This window comes from Equus caballus, chromosome 23 (assembly GCF_041296265.1).
Source record: "Equus caballus isolate H_3958 breed thoroughbred chromosome 23, TB-T2T, whole genome shotgun sequence".
NCBI classification, from domain to species: domain Eukaryota; kingdom Metazoa; phylum Chordata; class Mammalia; order Perissodactyla; family Equidae; genus Equus; species Equus caballus.
Genome location: NC_091706.1, coordinates 47,077,731 through 47,097,600, shown reverse-complemented (window position 1 = coordinate 47,097,600; position 19,870 = coordinate 47,077,731). Strand labels below are relative to the sequence as shown.

At 40.6% G+C, this 19,870-nt stretch overlaps 1 long non-coding RNA gene across 1 annotated transcript in view; it reads left to right on the top strand.

The window, feature by feature from the left end:
* The window catches only part of LOC111770175 (uncharacterized), a 354,326-nt gene that overhangs the window by 132,107 nt on the left and 202,349 nt on the right, over positions 1–19,870 (top strand). The window lies entirely within an intron of this gene.

The window sequence follows — 19,870 nt, the reverse complement described above, 5'->3', positions numbered from 1 at the left end:
CTGATTTTTGACCTTCTATTTTACCTTAACCTTGCTTTTATACTGGGAAGTCCTCAACTCTTAATTCGTCTGCATCTGGCTTCCATTTTATCTGTGGTTTCTGGGCACTACCTAGCCCTTTATGTTGTTTGTCAAACATTTCTGCACCTTCCTGATCCTGGTGTGCTCACACTGTCTCCAAAATCTCGTTCCAAGAATTATCCTAAGGTGAGCACATGGAACTTCCTGCCTTCAGACAGGCTTAACAGGGATCTAAAATTTAGTAAGATGTATGGGTTGGCCCACCAGCTTTAGTAAACTTGGGTCCTTTATTTGTGTAACCCAATTATAGATCTTCCATTCCTCATCATATATTGATGACCTGATCAGATTTGCTGGGTTAATTGTTGTATATACAAAGATGAACAAAGCATAGTGTTTAATCCTTAAGGGCCACCTGGGTGAGAAAGACATATAAATATAATTTCAAGACAGTGAAATAAGTGCTGGGATAGTAGTTAACACAAGGCAAGAAGAAGCACAAAAAAGAGAGAATAATCAGTTCTACTTATAGATAAAGGGTCGTTCATTCTAGTTTGCCCAGAAAAATCCTGGTTTATGACTCTTGCCCCAATAACCACTAGAGTTTAGTATTAGTCTCATCCTCTTTCATTCTCCAGTGTGTCCTAGTTCAGACAAAAAAATTATATGGTGACCCTGCTTATAGTGGGAAAGTCAAGCAAACTTTATAAGAAGATGTAAGAAATAAAATGAAAATTATGGGAAGGATTTTGCCAATTTGATGAGACAAAGATGAAAATTACTGGCAAAGAAAATAGGCCCAGTGACCTGAGAAGCGTATGAATCTGGAGAATAATGATGTAGTTTGATGACTGTGCCACATGGAAGGGGCAATATCTATGGGCTGGAGAAGAAACCAGGAGCCAGTGATGGCGACCCTTCTCTGCCATGCCAAGGACCTTATACTTTTTCTTGTAGGCAATGGAATCACATTAAAGTTTTTAACCAAAAGAATGACCTGATTAGGTTTGAATTTTAGTAATAACACACAGAAATAATGTGCAGAACAGATGAATAGGGAATAAAATATTAGGCAGACAGAGTTAATTAGGAAACCATCATAATAATCCAAACAAGTGATGCTGAGGGCTTAAGCTAAGGCAGAGGCAGTAAAGATAGAGAACAGAGCGTGGATTTTAAAGCTATTGCTAAAGGAGTTGGTAGAGGTTAAAGATTTGTCTGATTTGGAGGATAAGAGAAAAGTAAGAGGCTGGATCATACTCAGTGGGCAGTTGGATATATAAATCAGGAGCTCCGAGGAGAAGTATGGGCTACAAGGATAGAAATGGAAATGTGAGTTAAAAATGAAAGGTCTAAATGCAGAGAGAAAGAAGCTCTCCTTCTAACTTTATTAGGACAATATGGGAATATGGGATAACAAATGGAACCAGCTTTAGGAAAAAAATATGCAAGAGACTCGTATGACAAATTACTTTTGCTTAAATAATTAAGAGGGATGTTGGCACTAGAGCTTGATTTGCCAGCATAACTTATGTTATTTATTGAATATCTTGTTCTTTTTAATGTATCACTGAAATTCTATTATAAAATAGAGATTTCATACAGACAGAACAAAAGTGTTCTCCCCCATAAGATCCACTTTAGAATGATTAGTATGCATAATTAAAACTATTGGTAAAGGTCCCAGTCATATTATATGAGTCAGCAGTGAGCTGTATTCATGATAGAGTGTACCACTCTCACACACTTATATCTGGGCAAAAGCAGAACATCCTACTCAGAGAGCATCTTGCAGTTGCCACAACCAAGTGATAGAGTAATTGAAGTACTTCTCTCCATTGACAAGTGGAGATCTCTAGAGATAAAGTTTTAAATAGTATTAAATCTTCTGGGAATTTCAGCTGAACTTTTTAAATGACAGTTTAAAATTTGGTCCATTTTTAAGTAAGGCTGAAAATGTCCAAGACAGAGAAATGATTGATATTTGTTATTCCCTATATTCCTTTTCTTTATTATAATTGTGCATTTGTCTGTCTCTGCCACTGGCCTATAAGTAAATTCTGAATAGATATGTTTATGTAATGAAATGTGTTTGAATTATGATACATAAACATTTCTACCCAAGTATAAAGTCATACTTAAGGCTGAGGTTTTTCTGCACATGTTGAAATTAATTACAGTGCTTTCAAGTTGTCACACCCAAATAGGAGAAATGTTTTGTAGTTTCCGAGAAGAATTTCTGAAGCACTATTTGAAGAATCAAGATTTTTTTAAGTTATCAAGGCAAAATTTTCTTCAATATCAATGATTTACACCTTAGTAAATTTTAGTATTTTGGACTATACAAATTAGGAAGCTGGTAATTCAGGCAATATTGACAAATAATTTCATACATAATGAATGAAACATAAAAACAATTGATTTACTTTTTAATTTTCAAGATTGTATTCAACAAGAAGACAGAATTGATTTAAAAACAGTGAAACTAATAGTTTCTTTTTTAAAAAAAATCAAAAGATTATATAATAACAAAATGCTTCAAATGCTATCAGCTTCTGTTCTTAGAAATTAATTTTAAGAACAGCTCTATTTGTCGTATTTTATGTTATAGGAAATTATAGGACATATTTTCTAAGTGTTTTCCCTTTATTTAGTGGTATCCATTTATATTTTAGAGTGCAATACAAACACTCCAAGCAAAAATATTTTCAAAAAGCAGTTTAAAATTCAGTAATTTAATTAAGCAAAATTAGCTCCCTCCCTCCTGCTCTATTTTTCATAATTAGTTAAATCTTTACCATATCATGTAAAATTCACCAATGGCTTTTGCTTCTCTCTGGTAGTGTATGCTACAGTGTGCCAATAATAGTCTGAGGAAGCATGTCCTCAAACTTGAGGGTCTTGAGACAGCATCCTGTCACTTGTGGTAGGTAGATGCTATGGACTGAATTGTGCCCCCGCCCAAACTGATGTGTTGAAGCTATAACCCCATTGTGACTGTAATTGGAAATAGGGCTTTTAGGAGGCAATTAAAGTTAAATAAGATCATAAGGGTGGAACCCTAATTCAATAGGATTAGTGGCTTTATAAGAGGAGGATGAGAGACATTTCTTTCTTCACCATGTGAGGACACATCAAGAAAGTGACCTTCTGCAGCCTAGGAAGAGAGCTCTCACCAGAACTCGACCATGCTGGCACCCTGATCTTGGACTTCCAGCTTCTAGAACTGTGAGAAAATAAATTTCTATTATTTAAGCCACCCAATTGATTGTATTTTGTTATGGTACCTGGGGCAGTCTAAGTTAATGGGTTATTGATAAGCTCTATATACAATACTTGTGCAGTTGTTAAAACTTTTACCAATGGTGAATTCAGATGGGATACTGGTAAAAGGAGATGCACTGGTCAGCGCAATATTTCAAGTATTTGAATGGTTTGGGAAAATAGTAATCATAAGAACTATGGAATCAGCTGGCTTTTTCTAGGTGCCATCGATACATTGGAGAAAACAACAAAATTTAAGAGTAGTTAATCATTAATTTAAGGGAAAATATGAAGATCAGGGAGCCTCACTGACAACATATGAAAAGACACTCCTACAGCTAGAAGCAGAAAAAGCCAAGAATCAGGCATAGAATTTTATTAATAGGATATGAGAGATTCAGAGAAGGTTGAATTCTCAACCCCAGCAAGTCTGCTACACCAGGGTCAGGTCCCTGATTAGCAGAGTGGGATCCTGAGATTTGAGAGGGGAATCTGGGTCAGTGAACTTAAAAATCTTAAAAATTCCTAGATTACCCCGAACCCTCCGCAAAAGTGGTTTATTCTTTCCTAATACCTACCTTTCTCCTCTTATTTGAAGATGATGCAGACATCTCAGTCTTGCAACACAATGTACACTCAAGATCTAGCCCTACTTTCCCACAGGCCACCAAACAATAATTACGTTTATGTCACAACATAACCTAAGCACAAAAGTGCTAAGTCTAATGGAGGAAAGCGACCGCACTACAAAATGAGTACAGGGCCAAGTCAAAATGTAGCTGAGATACTAACTGGGTCCTTAGGGAGCTGAGATCAAGGGGAGGGGACATAGAGTTGGATAATGGACAGTTTGTCAATATGAGAGCAATTTTGAGTGATTAAGTTTTTAATATCCTGGCAATGATCCTGCTGTAGGCTTAGAGAAAGCAAAGGCTCATGGTAAGTAAGTAGGGATTCCAGAACTCCCATGGCAGACAGTGGAGGAAGGAGTCAATTGGCTGAGGAAAGTGGGCATGGCTAAGTGAATATACTGCGTAAGGCCAGCAAACATTCCATCTGACTCTGTTCCATGGAAAGGCCCAGAGTCTACACCACTTACCGAAAGATGAAGAATGTGCTAACAGTGGGCACTTACTCTGAAAGCAGGGGATGACCATAGGAGATGCTGCTAAAGACCTGGGCTCCCTGATAGCAATGCCAGTGATAGAATCCCAAAGTGATAGAGGTTAGGTGGCTGTGCAAAATAGGTGCAGCTGTAATGACAACATGGTCAACGTGGCAGTGTGGGCTGCATGAAACTGTGCAGATCTTTAATAGAACCCAGGGGCATGATAAATGGGCAGCCACCAAGGATATTGCTCAATTTATGTAAACAAAATATCAAGAGGCTGTGGGAAATCCCCCAACAGAAAGTTCTGATCCTTTACCCAGTTTCCTGAATGAGTTAGTTTTCAAGCTCAGAACCCTCATACTGAAGGAGATGCCAGGTTCCGGGGACAAAGAACCCTATGACTCCACAACAAGTATATGAAGTAAAGATTCCCCAGTTTTCCCCCCAAAAGAGTTTAAGCCATATACTTTGGTAACCATACTCTAGCAAAAATAAAAATACCCAGAAATTTTAAGTACTGTGGGCACAGGGTCTAGGTTGAAAGTGCCCCTCCCCTCCAGTTAATGTCGGAAATAAAAAATAATACTGCATCCTGGTGGAATGACAGAGATTAGTGCTACCATAAGGACCTAAACTATGCAAAAATGGTGGTCCCCATCATATCCCCATTTAATTCATCAGTCTTGTCACTGAAAAATTCAAGTATATCCTGAAGAATGGCAGGAACACTCAACCAAGTAGTAGCCCCAATTGTAGCTCCTTTGTCAGCAGTGGGATCTTCACAAGCACAGAGTAGCACAGCCTTAGGGCATGGTCTGCAGGCCTTGGTGAGTGCCATCATCTTCAACCCTATCAGGAAGGAGCGTGAGAAGCAGTTGCCTTCACATGGCATGGACAAAAAAGTATGCAAATGTAGTCTTGACCCAGAGCTGTGCTAATACCCCATCTTCTATCATAATTAGTCCAAAGGGACATGGACTGTCTGGACATTCTTCAGAACATCACATTGGCTCCCTATACCCAAGGCATAATGTTAATTGAACCAGTTGAGCAAAAAGCAGTGAATATGTTAGACCTTTTGGTAAACCACAAACAATTCAGGGAACAAGGGACAAACCCTATAAAGATTCAGGGGCCAGCCATATCAGTAAAGTTTTAGACATCAGTGGGGCAGGCAGGAGCATCCTCTGGAAAGTAAAAGACAAACTAAATTATTGCGTCTTGGGCCTCTCATCTCTAAGAAGGAAACACAATCCCTGGTAGGCCTCTTTGCATTCGTGAAACAGTGTATTTCACATTGGGAAAACTGCTCCAACTCATTTAACAAATGACATGGAAGGCTGCCAGCTTTGAGTGAGACCCTAGCAGGAAAGCTCTGTGGCCAGTGCAGGCTGCAATGCAGTGAACTCGGTTGCTTGAGCTATAAGACTTGGCAGATTCTATACTACTATATAGAGTATATGGTATTATCATAGAGATATTGCCATGGAAAAAGATGCTTTATGAAGTTTATGGCAAGCCACAGAAAGAGGATCACAGTGTAGACCCATATGTTTCTGGAGCAAAAATACATCATCTGCACCAGAAAATTATACCCCATTAGAAAAATAGCTCCTGGCATGCAACTGTCCTGGTAACAAGATGATAGGAGGAGAATTGACTTTGTGACTAGAACTTCCCATCATTGTTAGGGTTCTGTCAGATGCACCAAGTCATAAGGTGGGAAAATCCAACAGCATTCTCTTGTAATACGGAAGTGGTACATCTGGGATTGGGTCTGTATCATTAGGGACCCCAGTACTTGAACAATTGACTCATGAACAGAGTAGTTATGGTGGCAGAGATGGAAGCTATGCATGGAATCAACACGATATGCTCCAACGACAAAGCTGGTTTAGCTGCTGCTGCTGAATATCCAACCTGCTATCAAGAGAGACCAACACTGGGCCCCCAATGTGGCAACATCCCTAAGGAGATCAACCAGCAACTTCATGGCAAGTCCATTCCTTGCCATGTAAAATTTTACCTTGACTGGAATCAATACCTTGTAGTATGCATACGGTTTTCCCGCTCCAAGGGCTATGGTCAGCGTCATATCTGAGGAACATTTGATCCACTAACACAAGGTCATGTATGATATCACATAGGACCAAGAGACCCACTTTACAGTGGGGTGGACCCACTTTAAAGGAGGGACCACCATGACCATGGGTCCACTAATCATAAAACTTACTGTACCACCTAGAAGCTGCTGGCCTGATGGACCAGAGGAACAGCATTTTCAAAGAGCAGCTGAGGTACAAGCTTAGAAAGGATACAGCAAGGAGAGTGTTTCATCCTTCAGGATACAATATAGATTCTAAATCAATGAGCATTATGTGATACTATGTACCAATAGGTAGAATACCTGGACCCAAAAAACAAAAGTGGTATTAGGACTCGCCCTAATTATTCTCATAGATCACTTGGAGAATTCATGCTTTCTGTCTCTGCAACTCTGGGTGTTGTGGGTCTAGAGGTCCTGAACTCCGGAGAAGGAATGATTCCACCAGAGCACACAGCAAGAGCATCACTGAACTTTGAGTTATGACTGCCACTTAGTTACTTCTCACTCCTTGAAGATGGGCCAAATGGAATGTGTTTAAGGTAAGGTAGCTCTCTTCCACTGAGGACAATGCTGAGGGAAGGACTCAGTTCTGAACCTTCAACAGCTATCATTCTGGACATCTGAGGGATAAGTAGCTCCATCCTGAAGAGGGGATGGAATGACAACCACAGCAGTTGCTACACTCCATTCCTTGCACCGCTTGGGTACATAGTTCTTGCGTGAAATTTTCACTCCACCTGAGAACAGCCCCCTCAGAATTCCAGTTGGTTTCTTTTCCTGAGAAAATTACAGAAAATTAGGGAAACAAACTATAGTTCCCACTGTTGTAGCTGGTCTTAGGCTATAACTGATATTCGTCATCTCATTCTTCTATTGCAACCACACAGTTCCACCTCTCTCTGCCGAGCCCTGCTTCCTTCATCTCCTTTACAAGAACTGTTTCTGAGGGCAAGCCCCAATATGCATGCAAATCTCCATCACAGAGCCTCATTCCCAGGAAGTCTGCTCTTCAACCTCTCATTTTCCCCTTTCCTTGGATGGACGTTGAAGATTGTGTGATAAGTACGGTGCTTAGAGATAAACTTCCAAAAAGTATATTGACCTGAGAAAAGTGTAACATGATTTCCTCATTTCTGATATTCATTTCCAACTTTTAAGAAAGCTCTCTTTGTCTACAACTTAGCTGGAAAATTGGTGGAAGAGAATTCTGCCTACAAGTTTTAATTTTGAGGAGGACACATATGCAAAAAAGGCAGTTGCTGCATTTATTAGTTTTCTAGGACTGCCATAACAAAGCACCACAAATAGAATTGCTTAGACAACAGAAATCTATTGTGTCACACTTCTGGAGGCTAGAAATCCAAGACCAAGGTGTTGGCAGGCTTGATTGCTTCTGAGGCTGAGAGAGAGGATGTGTCCTAGGCCTGTCTATCTTCTGGTGCTTTGCTGGCACTCTTTGGCATTCCTTGGCCTCTGGTGCATCACCTTGGTTCTTTGCCTTCATTTTCACATAGTGTTCTCCCTGTGTGAGTGTCTCCATGTCCAAATTTCCCCTTTTTATAAGGACACTGACATATTGAATTTGAGGCCTGTTATACTCCAGTAGGAACTCACTTAATTTAGCTAATTACATCTGCAACAAGCTTGTTTCCAAATAAGGTCATATTCTGAGGTTAGGACCTCAACATATGAATTTTGGGTAGGCACAATTCAATCTATAATAGTGAACTTTGTGGGGGAAGAATGTATTTCTTAGGGAAGTTCAGTGGTAGAAAATACCAAGTATAGAGGTAATAGGCTTGCTAGGATTCCTTTTTAATGGGAAACTTAAATCACTATCCTCAAGAGAAACAACTTTCCTTCCACTTGCTGGCTGGAGGATTTCCTCCAGTGGTTGCCTTTCAGATGAAGCAGCTGAAAACACCAGGCTCTATTTGTGCCCTGACACACGCCTACCTGTCTCTTTGCTCGATCTGAAAACTTCATGGCACCAAAAGGAAAAGAATGGATAAAATGTCCTCTGTGCATGAATTCATAGTAACTGGTTACAGCTAATCTTCTGGAGAAAGAGAATTCAATCGAGCAATTAGAATTATGGGCACAAGTTCTGGAAGATGAAAACCCTCGCCATCCTATTTGGTTCACTGACTCTGAAAGGCCCACATGCCATGTCACATTGCCAAATCGCACATCTGCATTTGGGTTGGTACATGCCTTTGGTGTTGGCATTGGCCCTATGACCACAGAGCTTTCTATTGCAGCTATTTTAGTGGCTTGGCTCTTTTTTTATTCCCTTAGGTCTTATGGTGGAGCAAGAGGACACCCACGGTGGAAGCCAAAAGAGTCATCTTAATGAATGGCATATTATAGACCTGGTGATTGTGATTTGCATTGCTTCATGGCGTAGCTGGCTAAATTCCTATTACTGAAGGATCAAGTTAAATCAGGCATAAAAGTGATGTGGAATCTTTTCTTTCAGGAAACCTTTCACAAAAGCGCTCTTGTCCCAACCAAGGCTCCCTTTTGTATGAATTGTTAAAGGGAAGTTAAATGTCATATATGCATGTGGAGCATATACTGTGAACCAGGACTCTAGATCTAAAGTTGGAGACTTCGGAGGTAAAGGAGGTGCCCCGTGCCCTCACAGCTACCATCTCGTGTGGGGGGTCCATGTGCACAGGACCCTGAATATAAAACGCAGGTCAATACTTCCAGTTGTGGGCTCCCCTCTGGCAACCATCTCATTAAACGCAGGATTCAGGAACCCAGTGGAACTCTGCCACAACTGCAAAAAACACATTTCAGTCCCAAAGTGTCAGAGTGAAGGGGAGGGGTGGGAATAAACCAAATGCTAAAGCAAATAAAAACATCTTTTAAAATGTCGCCTGCTTGCTGCCAAATGTGGGCTCAGAGGGAGTGCCCCCAGGAGTAAGTTCCACATGGCGAGGCCTTCCGTGGAGAAGCCTGGCTGGCAGGCCAGGAGGGTTCAGTAATTAACACTGTCAAAGACTTGTGAGGCCCCATTTCAGCAGCTCCATTTGGAAGCGTTTGCCCATGTACAGTCACCCTTCAGCGGCACAGCTGCGGTGTGGAGTCCGTCAGCAGTTGGCGCATGTGTGGGCTCCAACTCTTTGTCATGCAGTATGAGAAATGTGGGGGGTTTCTTTGGGGGCTTTAACCCTATGGGGATTAGGGCTAAGAGTATCTGATTTTTTAAAAAATCAGTTAAATGAGGGATTCTAAGAATGCTGAGTAACCAGTTCCTAGAAATCATAGCATCCAGACAGCTAGATAGCAAAATGGGAACTAGAGAAACTGGCATGGTCACCTCAGGCCTGGGAATATGGCGTTGGCTATTGTGGGCTGGAAAGGGGGCTGTGGAAACATTGGGAAGGATGGCAGAAATGACAAGCTATTAAGTAAAGACTCTAAAACAGGGTATGGTAAGGAAGAATGACAGCCGTCTCTCGAGAAGAAGAGAAAATTAGTGGATAGGTTAGATGTGCTGTCATGGATGAAACACAAGCTGGACATGGATTTGTGGGTTAAATTCCCAAGACTGCCACTCTTTAGTGCTGTGACAATGGGGCAAGTTAACCTTTCTAAACTTATTTCTTTATATATATGTAAGTGAGGATTATATCTCATATGAAATGTTATAAAAATATATGTAGACATATTATTGAGTAAATAAGCTATACATATGTTAATATATATGCATTTATCTGTGTATCTGTCTGTCATTTACTGGTCCACTATTATGCAATCAACAAATATTAAGTGCCTCTTATGAGTGGGCAAGTGTTGATCTATGGTATTAAACATGACAAGTAAGGTCTCTGTTCTCTTGGAGCTTATATTCTAGTGAATGAAGAAAAACACCAGACAATTGGACATGGAAATGAATGAGACATTCTCAGGTGGTGGGGAGACCTATGATAAGAATAAGAAAGGGTTGTAGAATGGAGAACTAAAAAGCCTGCTTTAGGTAGAATGTCCCAGAATGTTTACATAGCTCTTCTCATTCAATTTTTCTGACCCCCCCCCCTTCTGTGGTAGGCAGTACTGTTCTCATTTACCAGCAGAGAAACTGAAGTCCTATAGGTTAGCTCTGTTGAGGAAGGCTTAAAAATGTGGGTATCCTATTAGAACTGGGTGAGCTACGCTGAACCCGCATCCTCTTCAGTGAGGGAGTGTCTGAAATCAGTGGTTGTTTCCACCCCACGTAGATTTATATTGCCTCTACTTTTCTTGTTTGGGTAAAATGTGGTTTTCTAGAGCCTGCATGTATTATAATCTATGAATTGAGCCATACAGTGGTAAACTACACTCTCTTACAATTTTAACATTCATGTTACCTGCCATCACTGCACCCTGGGGAGGATACAAATGGACCTACGATAGCCACAGTGCCCTGTTACAGACATCTGCAACCAGTTCCATCTGCGGACATTTCTAGCATCTTAGGTGGGGCATCTGTTTCATAAGAAACCAAGACTCATGTAAGACCATTGAGTGGAACTACTTCAGACAAACTTCTTTGAATTGGGAAGATAAGGCATGTTCAGATTTATTCTTTTCATGTTTCTTGTTAATGCTTTTATTACTCCTATGGTGGACATGGTTTAAGTACAGTGTAGAAATTAAACTTGTGGGAAAAAATACTGCAAGGAGGGGTAGGAAATTAAATCATTTAAGTCTTTGTCAAAACAGATTTGTTTTGAGATGGATTTGAGGCATCTCAATGTCTCCTTACATTATGCCCAGTTTTAAAATTATGTGAAACATGTGTCTCCTTTGGGCCCTCCTAAAAAGGAATTATGATGGTGCTAAAGAGAAACCTAAAATCATGTAGGTGAGAGTCGGAATTCATGCTCACTCTCCACAGTCGCTATTCTTTCGAGTTTACCATACTGCTTTCTGCGAGAAGAATCATGTAAATTTGCCGGGCACAGTGTCAGGCCCAGGGTCAACAACAATAAATGCTTGATGCCTCAGCATGGCCGAGGAAATGAAAGAACGAAAGAATGGTGGAACAGAACCCCTCCATCACTGGTTCTCTCTCTCTCTCAGGCTTTCATCTCTCTTCTTATTACTTTCCAATGAAGCACCTATACTCCAGGCACTTCACTTCTTTTTTCTCCCCTGCATTATTTTTGCCAGCTTTAAATGTCTACTCTTTTCTTGTGTAATTTTCTCTAGCTGGCACTCCTGTCTCATCGAGATTTCTCACCCACTCCATGATTGTTAATTTCCTTAAAGGCCTTCTGAAAGCTCTACCCCTCACAAGCCTCCCCAGTGTAACTAAATAGTCTTGTCTAAGAGTTAGACAAGATTTGCCTGACACCACTGAGTCCCAAGAATTGTATTTTCACCATGTATTGTTTCACTTAACCTTCAAAACACTCCCTGATGTACAGTGTGGTTTCCATTTTACACTAGAGGAAACTGGAGCCCAGAGCATCTAATGACTTCTCCAAGGTTACCAAGCTGGTAAATGGTAGAGGGATAGATAAACCTACATCCTCTGACCCGGGCTTGTTAGCCCACAGCATGATGTTGGGCCATCATTGACTCTGTTCGCCCTTCTTTCCTTGGTGGTGAGTAGTCAAAAGGGTGACTGTGCACAAGAGAAGGACAAAAATTGTGAAAGGTCTTTCTGAATCAGCCCCTGCAGAACCAAGTTGTTGAGTCCTAGGGACTGGTAACTAAAGTTTGGGAAGTAGCATTTTGGTAAAACTTTAATGGTGAGTTTTGTCACTCACACACTACTGTTCCAAGATCTGCTCTGTCGAGCAGCTAATTAATCCTCTTGGGGCAATTACCCAGCCACCAGAAATGGTCTGCAGCAGGCCCATGCCCCTAGGCACAGTCTGTGTTAAATAAGCAGCAGAAGAACCTTGAAGTGGCAGGTTTGTAGCTACTCCTTCCTGAGGTCAGCACTTCGAGCACTAGCACGTTCTGGGCCCAGCAGCACAGCATCTCACACAGGTGGGTGTTCTGTAAGTGCTTTTTAATGATGGTGGTGGTGATGATGTATGGAGGTCTGTTTATACTTGCAGAGAGGGTCGTGTATTTTAACAAGGAGGACTTTTGATTGGCATTTCAAAGAGGCTAGTGTTGTTGGAAAATGTCAGCACCCTGCATAGGAGGGCACTTCATAAGTGTTAAGGGATTGGGTCTGCTAAGGGGATTAGGATAATTGTTTTGGAGTGAATGGGCAGGCTCAGTGGAGGTGACCTGAAGTCATTTTAATGGGCCTAGTGGAGTCCATGGTGACAACTCATGCTAGTGGATTAAGATGCTCTGATGGAAATTCCCAATCATTGCTTAGCATTGCTTCCATTGGGATACTGGCTACCCTATTGTATTGCTATGCCTGGTAGGCTGACTCAATTTCTGGACTTGAACAAAGAAATGCTGATCAAAGGAACTGCCACCCCACCATGTGGCATAGGGCTCCTTTGCCTCCAAAGATGAAAGGTGCCTATTTTCATGGCACTTCTCATTTTGGGAGAGCCTTTTAATTCATGCCAGTTCAAGATCAATCAGGGATGAAGTCAAACACTGTCAGAATAGAAAGTCCTGTGGATGAAAGTAAAGAAGGAAAACTTCTTTCCCCTAAGTAAGCACCAGGCTGCATTGCTGAAAGTGAATATTGCATCAAGTTTTCAAGCTTTGGAAATAAACGATAATCTCTGGAATAAATGCATGTGTAGATTCAAAGATGAAAAAGAGTAGCAATTTATATTATATACTAGTAGTTCATGCCTGTCTGCAACACTTTCTTATATGATAGAAAGAAATGCTGGGTGAAAAACTTAAATTTCAATTACTGTTCGACCCAGCCAAAAATGACTGAGTCAGGTAATTCTGTTGGCCAAAGTTGGAGATGCTACCAATGCCTTTTATGTTAGGATAGTTCCTCTTTAGCCAATTTGAATTTCTTGGTGCACAAGACCATCCAATGGCCATAAATATCATTCCCACCCTAAAAGAACTAAAAGAGAATGTACTAGAAACAAAAACTGGCTTTTGTCACAAGTTTCTTGCACCATAATTATTTGAGGATTGCTAGTTTCAGACTTTACTGTGTCATCGGGTGGCATGGGAACTTTAAATAATAATGCTCTAACTGGTTACAGTTTATTGGAATTAGACACTTCAAGGGAGTGGCTGAAGCGGAAAAAGAGGGAGGTGCAGGCAGGGCAACATAGCAGCTTGGATGCCATGGAATGTCCCAGTTTTGCTGCAGTGTGAGATTTGCACCTGCAGCAAACAAACTTTGGGTTTCTCTAGCATGTGAATTGAGGAACTGTATACACAAATGGCTCTCAGCCTAGAAATTCCATGCCTTCCGCATTGGTTTTGTAAACAGAGTCTTAACAACCACATTACATATCTGGCCTGGGCTGCCTATAATCATTTCAGTTCCTTTGGTGAGAGTGGACAATAACTTCCTCAGAGGTTGGAATCTTTCCTTTTTGAGTTTAATGCTGAAGTTTGCTTTATTTATGGAGCATAACTGGTCCAAGACAGCTCTTCTTTAAATTAAAAAAAAAAATCTGCAATAAAATTTACTGTTCCTCTATGCAGTGCTCTTTTTCTGTGGACACATTCATCTCTGAAACTCCTCACTCTGGTTTCTCAAAAGGCCAAGGAGAGTAATGGAGATTTTGATGAAATAGCCCACAACTTTGAAATATTCTTTCTCCAGAAGTGTGTCAGAATCACTGTGCTCATTGTTAAAAACTGAGTTTCCTGGAATTCAACCCAGGTCTACTGAATCAAAACCCCTACTGCTGGTTCAGGAATCTTCTGTACACACAAGTCTGAGATGCACTTTTGTAGACCTATGCCAGATGCCACCAGCTTGTTTTCAGGGACACATGCTAGAACTATCACAGAGTCTTGGGTGAGTATTTCTCATGCTAATATAGAAATTCACCTAATTTTTGACTGCCTACTTTTTGTCTGATTCTAGAGAGATGGATTACTGTCTAAATGACTTACCTACAACAAAAGTGAGGATTTTTCTCTCCTTTCTGATCCTCTCTTCTCATCCCCGTCCTCCCCTCCTTTCCTCTCTTCTCTTCAAACTTTCCTGGCGTCGGTTACCAACATATGTGACATACTGAGGAAGATATAGGGGGAAATGCCAAACAACAATAAAATGTCAAGGTGAGCCAACCTCATTTTTGGTATTGATGTAGAAAGTCTGAGAAGGAGAAGTTAACTTACAGGTGGGCTCTCCAGGAGAAGGATGGCACACTGCAGAGCTCTTGAAGAGAGTGCAGGAGAGGTGGAAAGCTGAATGCTCAAGAACGAAATGAAGACATAATTTGTGCGGAGGGCAAATGGTAGTGAACGATATCTAAGTATGCAAGTTCCACACAAAATACCATCCGATGGACTACATGGAAGGATGTTGTGTGAGGAAGATAAGAGTTTAGAGAAATTTCTTTGACTTCTAGCTGAGCCAAAGAATTGATTCTTCACCTGCTTGTATCCAGAAACAAGTCATCACATAGAGTTTTAGCCAATACAACTCCCTTCTGACTACCTCCAAATCCTAAAACTAACAGGAAACTCACCTGGGTAAATGTCTCATTTTCACTAAGATGCTTAACATAGTACATGTCAAAGTTAAGTTCACTTTTCATAATTCATCTGAATGTGACTGTGTGTCTACAAGGAATCATGTGTGTTACTCTGAACTTGCCTTAAGTAATGGCAGAGCATGATAGGATGTGCGGGTACCATAAGGCCTCTCCCTATCCCCTATTATTCCCCCTCCAGCCTATGGTCCTTCTGTTAATTTTTATCAGAAGAACTGTTCCTTTGGATTAGACACTACATTTAAAAGCCCAAACTCACAGAGCACAAAAAGCCATTTCACAGCAAGCTACTTAATGAAAGCAGGTAGCTGTCAACAAGAAAATGCCATGGCCCGGAGAGTCTGGATTGGAGAGAGAGGAATGGAGAGTGTGGGGTATGAGTGGTTGTGTGAGGAGGGCAGGCCTGACATGAGCATCACACAGGGCGGTCCTGGGGGCGGCAAGAGGCAATAAAGAAACTTAAAGGCAGCACTGAAGGAAGAGATGCCAGAGACGCCATTTTCCAGCTTCATGATAATTCTCTGGGCTAGACCTGATTACGGGTTTGGTGGAATGAGGAAAATAGGGTCAGAAGGTGAGGTGGGGAGAAGTCAGGTACATTGCAATGTAATAACAATAACCGATATGCAATCTGTGTCAGCTGGCTGTTAAGTCTTTAGCCAACTATTATTTTCTCTGCATTAAAGCAACACTGATAGATTATTTTAGAAAAAGGATGGACCAATTTCTCTAATTTGTGTAAGGCTAAGGGAAAAAATAATCGGCTTCATTCTCCTAACTAGGATGGGGGAGAATGACATTCATGCACTTTTTTCCTCTGGTAGGATTAGTTCTAATGATTCATGTCGATGAGAACTGTTTCCTGGAGAAAGGCAACATGAAAGGCGAAGTTAATGTTACAGGTTTTTTAAACTCTGATCATAAAACGTTTTCCTAAGTGAAGAATAGGTTGAACAATTTTTTCTTGTCTTTTTCCTCTCGGCTATCCTGTTCCTTCAGTTTCTGATTCATGAGCGTGTATCAAAGACATTAAGGACGTGGGAGCAAAATAGCTGTAAAATATTTAGCTCCACCAAGGGGCCGATTTGGCTCCTGTGATTCTGCTAATTGGGTGGGTGCCTGCCTTCTCCCTCCCTGCTCCATCCCCCAGGGCTTCACACAGGCATGGAGACACGTCCAGGGATTGATTCTAAAGTAATGGGACCAATGTTCACAGACTGGTGTGAAAATCAGCCTCATTGTTTTATATCTGGGATTGAGTTTTGTCAGTGCAGTTGGTTGTGAGATTAGAGAGTAATGGGGCCTTTGGCAAACAGGGGAGAGCATATCATGTCCATATGGATTAAAATTTGTATTAAAAAACACAAACCTTGCACAGACCAACAAACAAAAACAACAATGGCAACAAGAAAACCCAAAAATATAAACCTACAGGTCAGATTCAGTTCCTGCGGCTCCACGTTATGACTTCCGCTTTAAAATTATGTCTCATCTTTATAAATGCTCTTTCAAACTCAAACTGCAAGACAATTTTGGATTATGGGATATTTGGGGTCATCTACTTTTCTTGCTGTATTCTATAATTAAACTAGTAATCGAAAGGCAAATAATCAGGGGCTCTGCAATTCTTTGAGTTCTAAAATGGAGCATAGATAAAATTTAAATATTGAAATGTACCTAAGTATATACACTATTTTTTATTTGATTTATATGTAGGTAAGATGTTTCTCAACATAGTATTCTGAGGTGATGCTAGCAAAGAAAAAGGACTTTCAAAAATATTCTGAGTAGAAGAGGAGTGAAAAGCAAAATGATCCCACACTCTGGGGAGGCAGCTTCTGTGTAATATTGTTCTTACTATTATTGTTATTTGCTAATCTGTAGTAACATACCTGGTACATAGTAAGAGCTCAATTCATGGTCGTTGAATTAAAAAGCCAAAGTTACTGGATTGTACTCCACCTTCTGAAGCATCTTTTATTTCAAGGAAGTCCTGGGTAGAAATGTCAGTATGATCAATAACCAACACAGGGATAGCAGTGTGATAAAAATCCATGTCTTCAATTCAGAGATAAAGGAAAATAACTCTATTTCCAAAGTCCCATAGATAGAAAACAACTCCGTGATTTTGTAGTTTGTTCATATCTCATGGAATTAGTGCATCTTAGAACTGAAGCATCTACTAAGAGGACGAATGTGCAGTAAATCCAAACCAGTTAAACCTTAATCGTGTAAATGAAACCTTTAAATTGTGTGAACCACTAGCAGCCTTGCAACTCTTTACATGTGTGAAGCATTGAATGGAGACATATGGTCACCATCAACTTGGTTATTTAATTCTGAGATGACACACGTATTAATCTAGCTGAAAGGGGAAGCTACTATATAGCTGGTTGTAATTAGCCAACCACAAATTTCTATAACCACTTCAGTCTAAACCAAAAGCCAAAATGGCATTTCATGATTACACCATCCCACCCAGATTTGCATTTCTTGATGAATTCCCAAGGTTAGGATATGAGCCATACTGTAAAACCAACCCTCAATTACACCTTTTTAGAGGGGAAGATTAGTGGCAGGTGGCGCCTGCTATAAAAGCCTCATTAAAACACCTTCTGGTGGAGTTTCACAAAAGGAAGCCACCAGATGGAGACCCATCTCCACATGGTAGTCTTACCTCAAATGAGAGTTTCACCTGACACTTTGGGGACAGACAATTTTTTTCTCACCTAACAAGCCACTGAGGTTCAAAGACGATCTATTAGGATTAATCGGACTTGATCACTAATCCATTGTAATGCCATATGCTGAAAGCGTTGTTCACTGTTAAGCCTGGAGCCAGGTAGAGCCCCTCTGGTAATGTAAACCCTCCCATTTTCCTGCAGCTAATCTAATTTCACCTCCTCCCAGACCTCAGATGCCAGGAACGGTGCTTAACTCTTCCTACACTGTCTCTGATGCATTTTTGAATGGTAGCAAATCTGATCTCGAAGGTAATGATGCTGAAACCTGCTGACTAATTGGAAAATGATTTTCCTGGCGTTGCTTGCTTAGTGGGGTGAATGGATAAAAGGCATTTATTCCATTGTGCACAAATTCAAAGACTGAGTCCCGGCCTTCTTATCGGCACAGCTTGGTACTCCTCATGTCCTCCTCTCCCCTAAATGTGTTTGCCGAATCTGCGATTTACCGCATTGGAACAATTGGCCAGCTGGGCAGAGAAAGTGAAGTTTACATTTCATAAAGAAGATTCTGTCACCTTATGCAGTCCTTGAAACAGCAAGATTTTTTTTTCCTGTGGTTGGCCTTTGGGATGGATCCAAACCATTAAGTGCCAAACAGTATAACTCGCATTTAATGTGGGTGTGCATGTGTCTGTGTGTGCATATGTAATATATATAGTTCTCTTGTATGTTTTGTGTTAAACTACTTAGGAAGCACCACCTACTATGCTGTTTTTTAAAAGAAAGATGGCCTTTCTTGCTCAAGGCCCCATGTCTATGAGTTACACACATAAAGGTAATCATACACTTATAGCCACATGAGCTCCACGCAATTTGCGCTAGTCCTGGGGCCGCCATATGAGGAGTTAAATGGAATAACTTCCAAATTCTCTGCACTATTTTGTGGTCACTTGGTTCCAGCTATAGACAGACTGCTAGAGCAGATAGAGTAAATAATCCATCTGCAATGTATACTAAACAATATCATCAAGGCAACAATAGTTTCCTAAAGTAATGCCATATGCATTTAGCAAATGGGACCTGGGCTCCTGATACATCCTAAATGCAATGCTTCACACCTTCCCAATAAACTGCACCCTGAAATGCAATCGTATTTAGACAGTACCATAATTGTGATATCTAATCAGGAATCTGAAAATATAATTCTTATATTGCATAATCATGGCACGGGGCAGGGGGTAGTTATTAAAATGCAGATTCTAAGGCCTTAACATAGACTTACAGAACTGGAATCTGTAGAGGTGGAAGCTGAGCGTTTGCATTTTTTTTTACAAATTTTATTTTTTCCACGTTCTCCAGGTGATTCTGATGCACACTAAAATTTAAGGTCCAAAAAAACACAGGATCTCATTACCTACTCTGAACTCCGGCCAGAGCCCCACAGACCACTACTCTCTTCTTTCCTCATTCTGAAGGCAATATGACACTGTGGTCAGGGGAGGTAATGTGACCACAATGTGTTCTCTGAAGGGGCTGGGAAAGTTCCCCCACTTGCTCTCTGGATCAAATTTGTAACCAAGCAAGGTTGCTGTGAGTGTTTTTTGTTATCCCAGTGATATATCTAGTATGTCTGGTACTGTACATGTTTGTGAACACTTAAAAAATCTTAAATTTCTAATGACACATATAAATCATCCTAGCTTTGTTCTTATTGTTTTTGTAGTCACCAGACACTACAGATAAAAATACAGCCCCAGCATTCTGCAGCTGGAAGACTTTATTTTATCACACATGAGAACTGCTAGCTTTGGCCAGGCAAAAATATCCTAGGATATTTTTTTGCAAGAAAAAAAAAAGGCAAGAAGGTTCAATAGCCAATCCGCTATACTGAGGCAGGAGTCTAGGTTTGCCCGGTGATTATATGTGGAGGGTGCCCCTTCTCTATTCGATGCAAGCGCATTTCCAAAAAAGCATGGACAGTATCTAGTTTCATTAGTCTCCCTTCTTGTTCAAAAGAATGACTTTTACTTCAACATATCAAGTCATCCAAAATGTAAAATTTTTT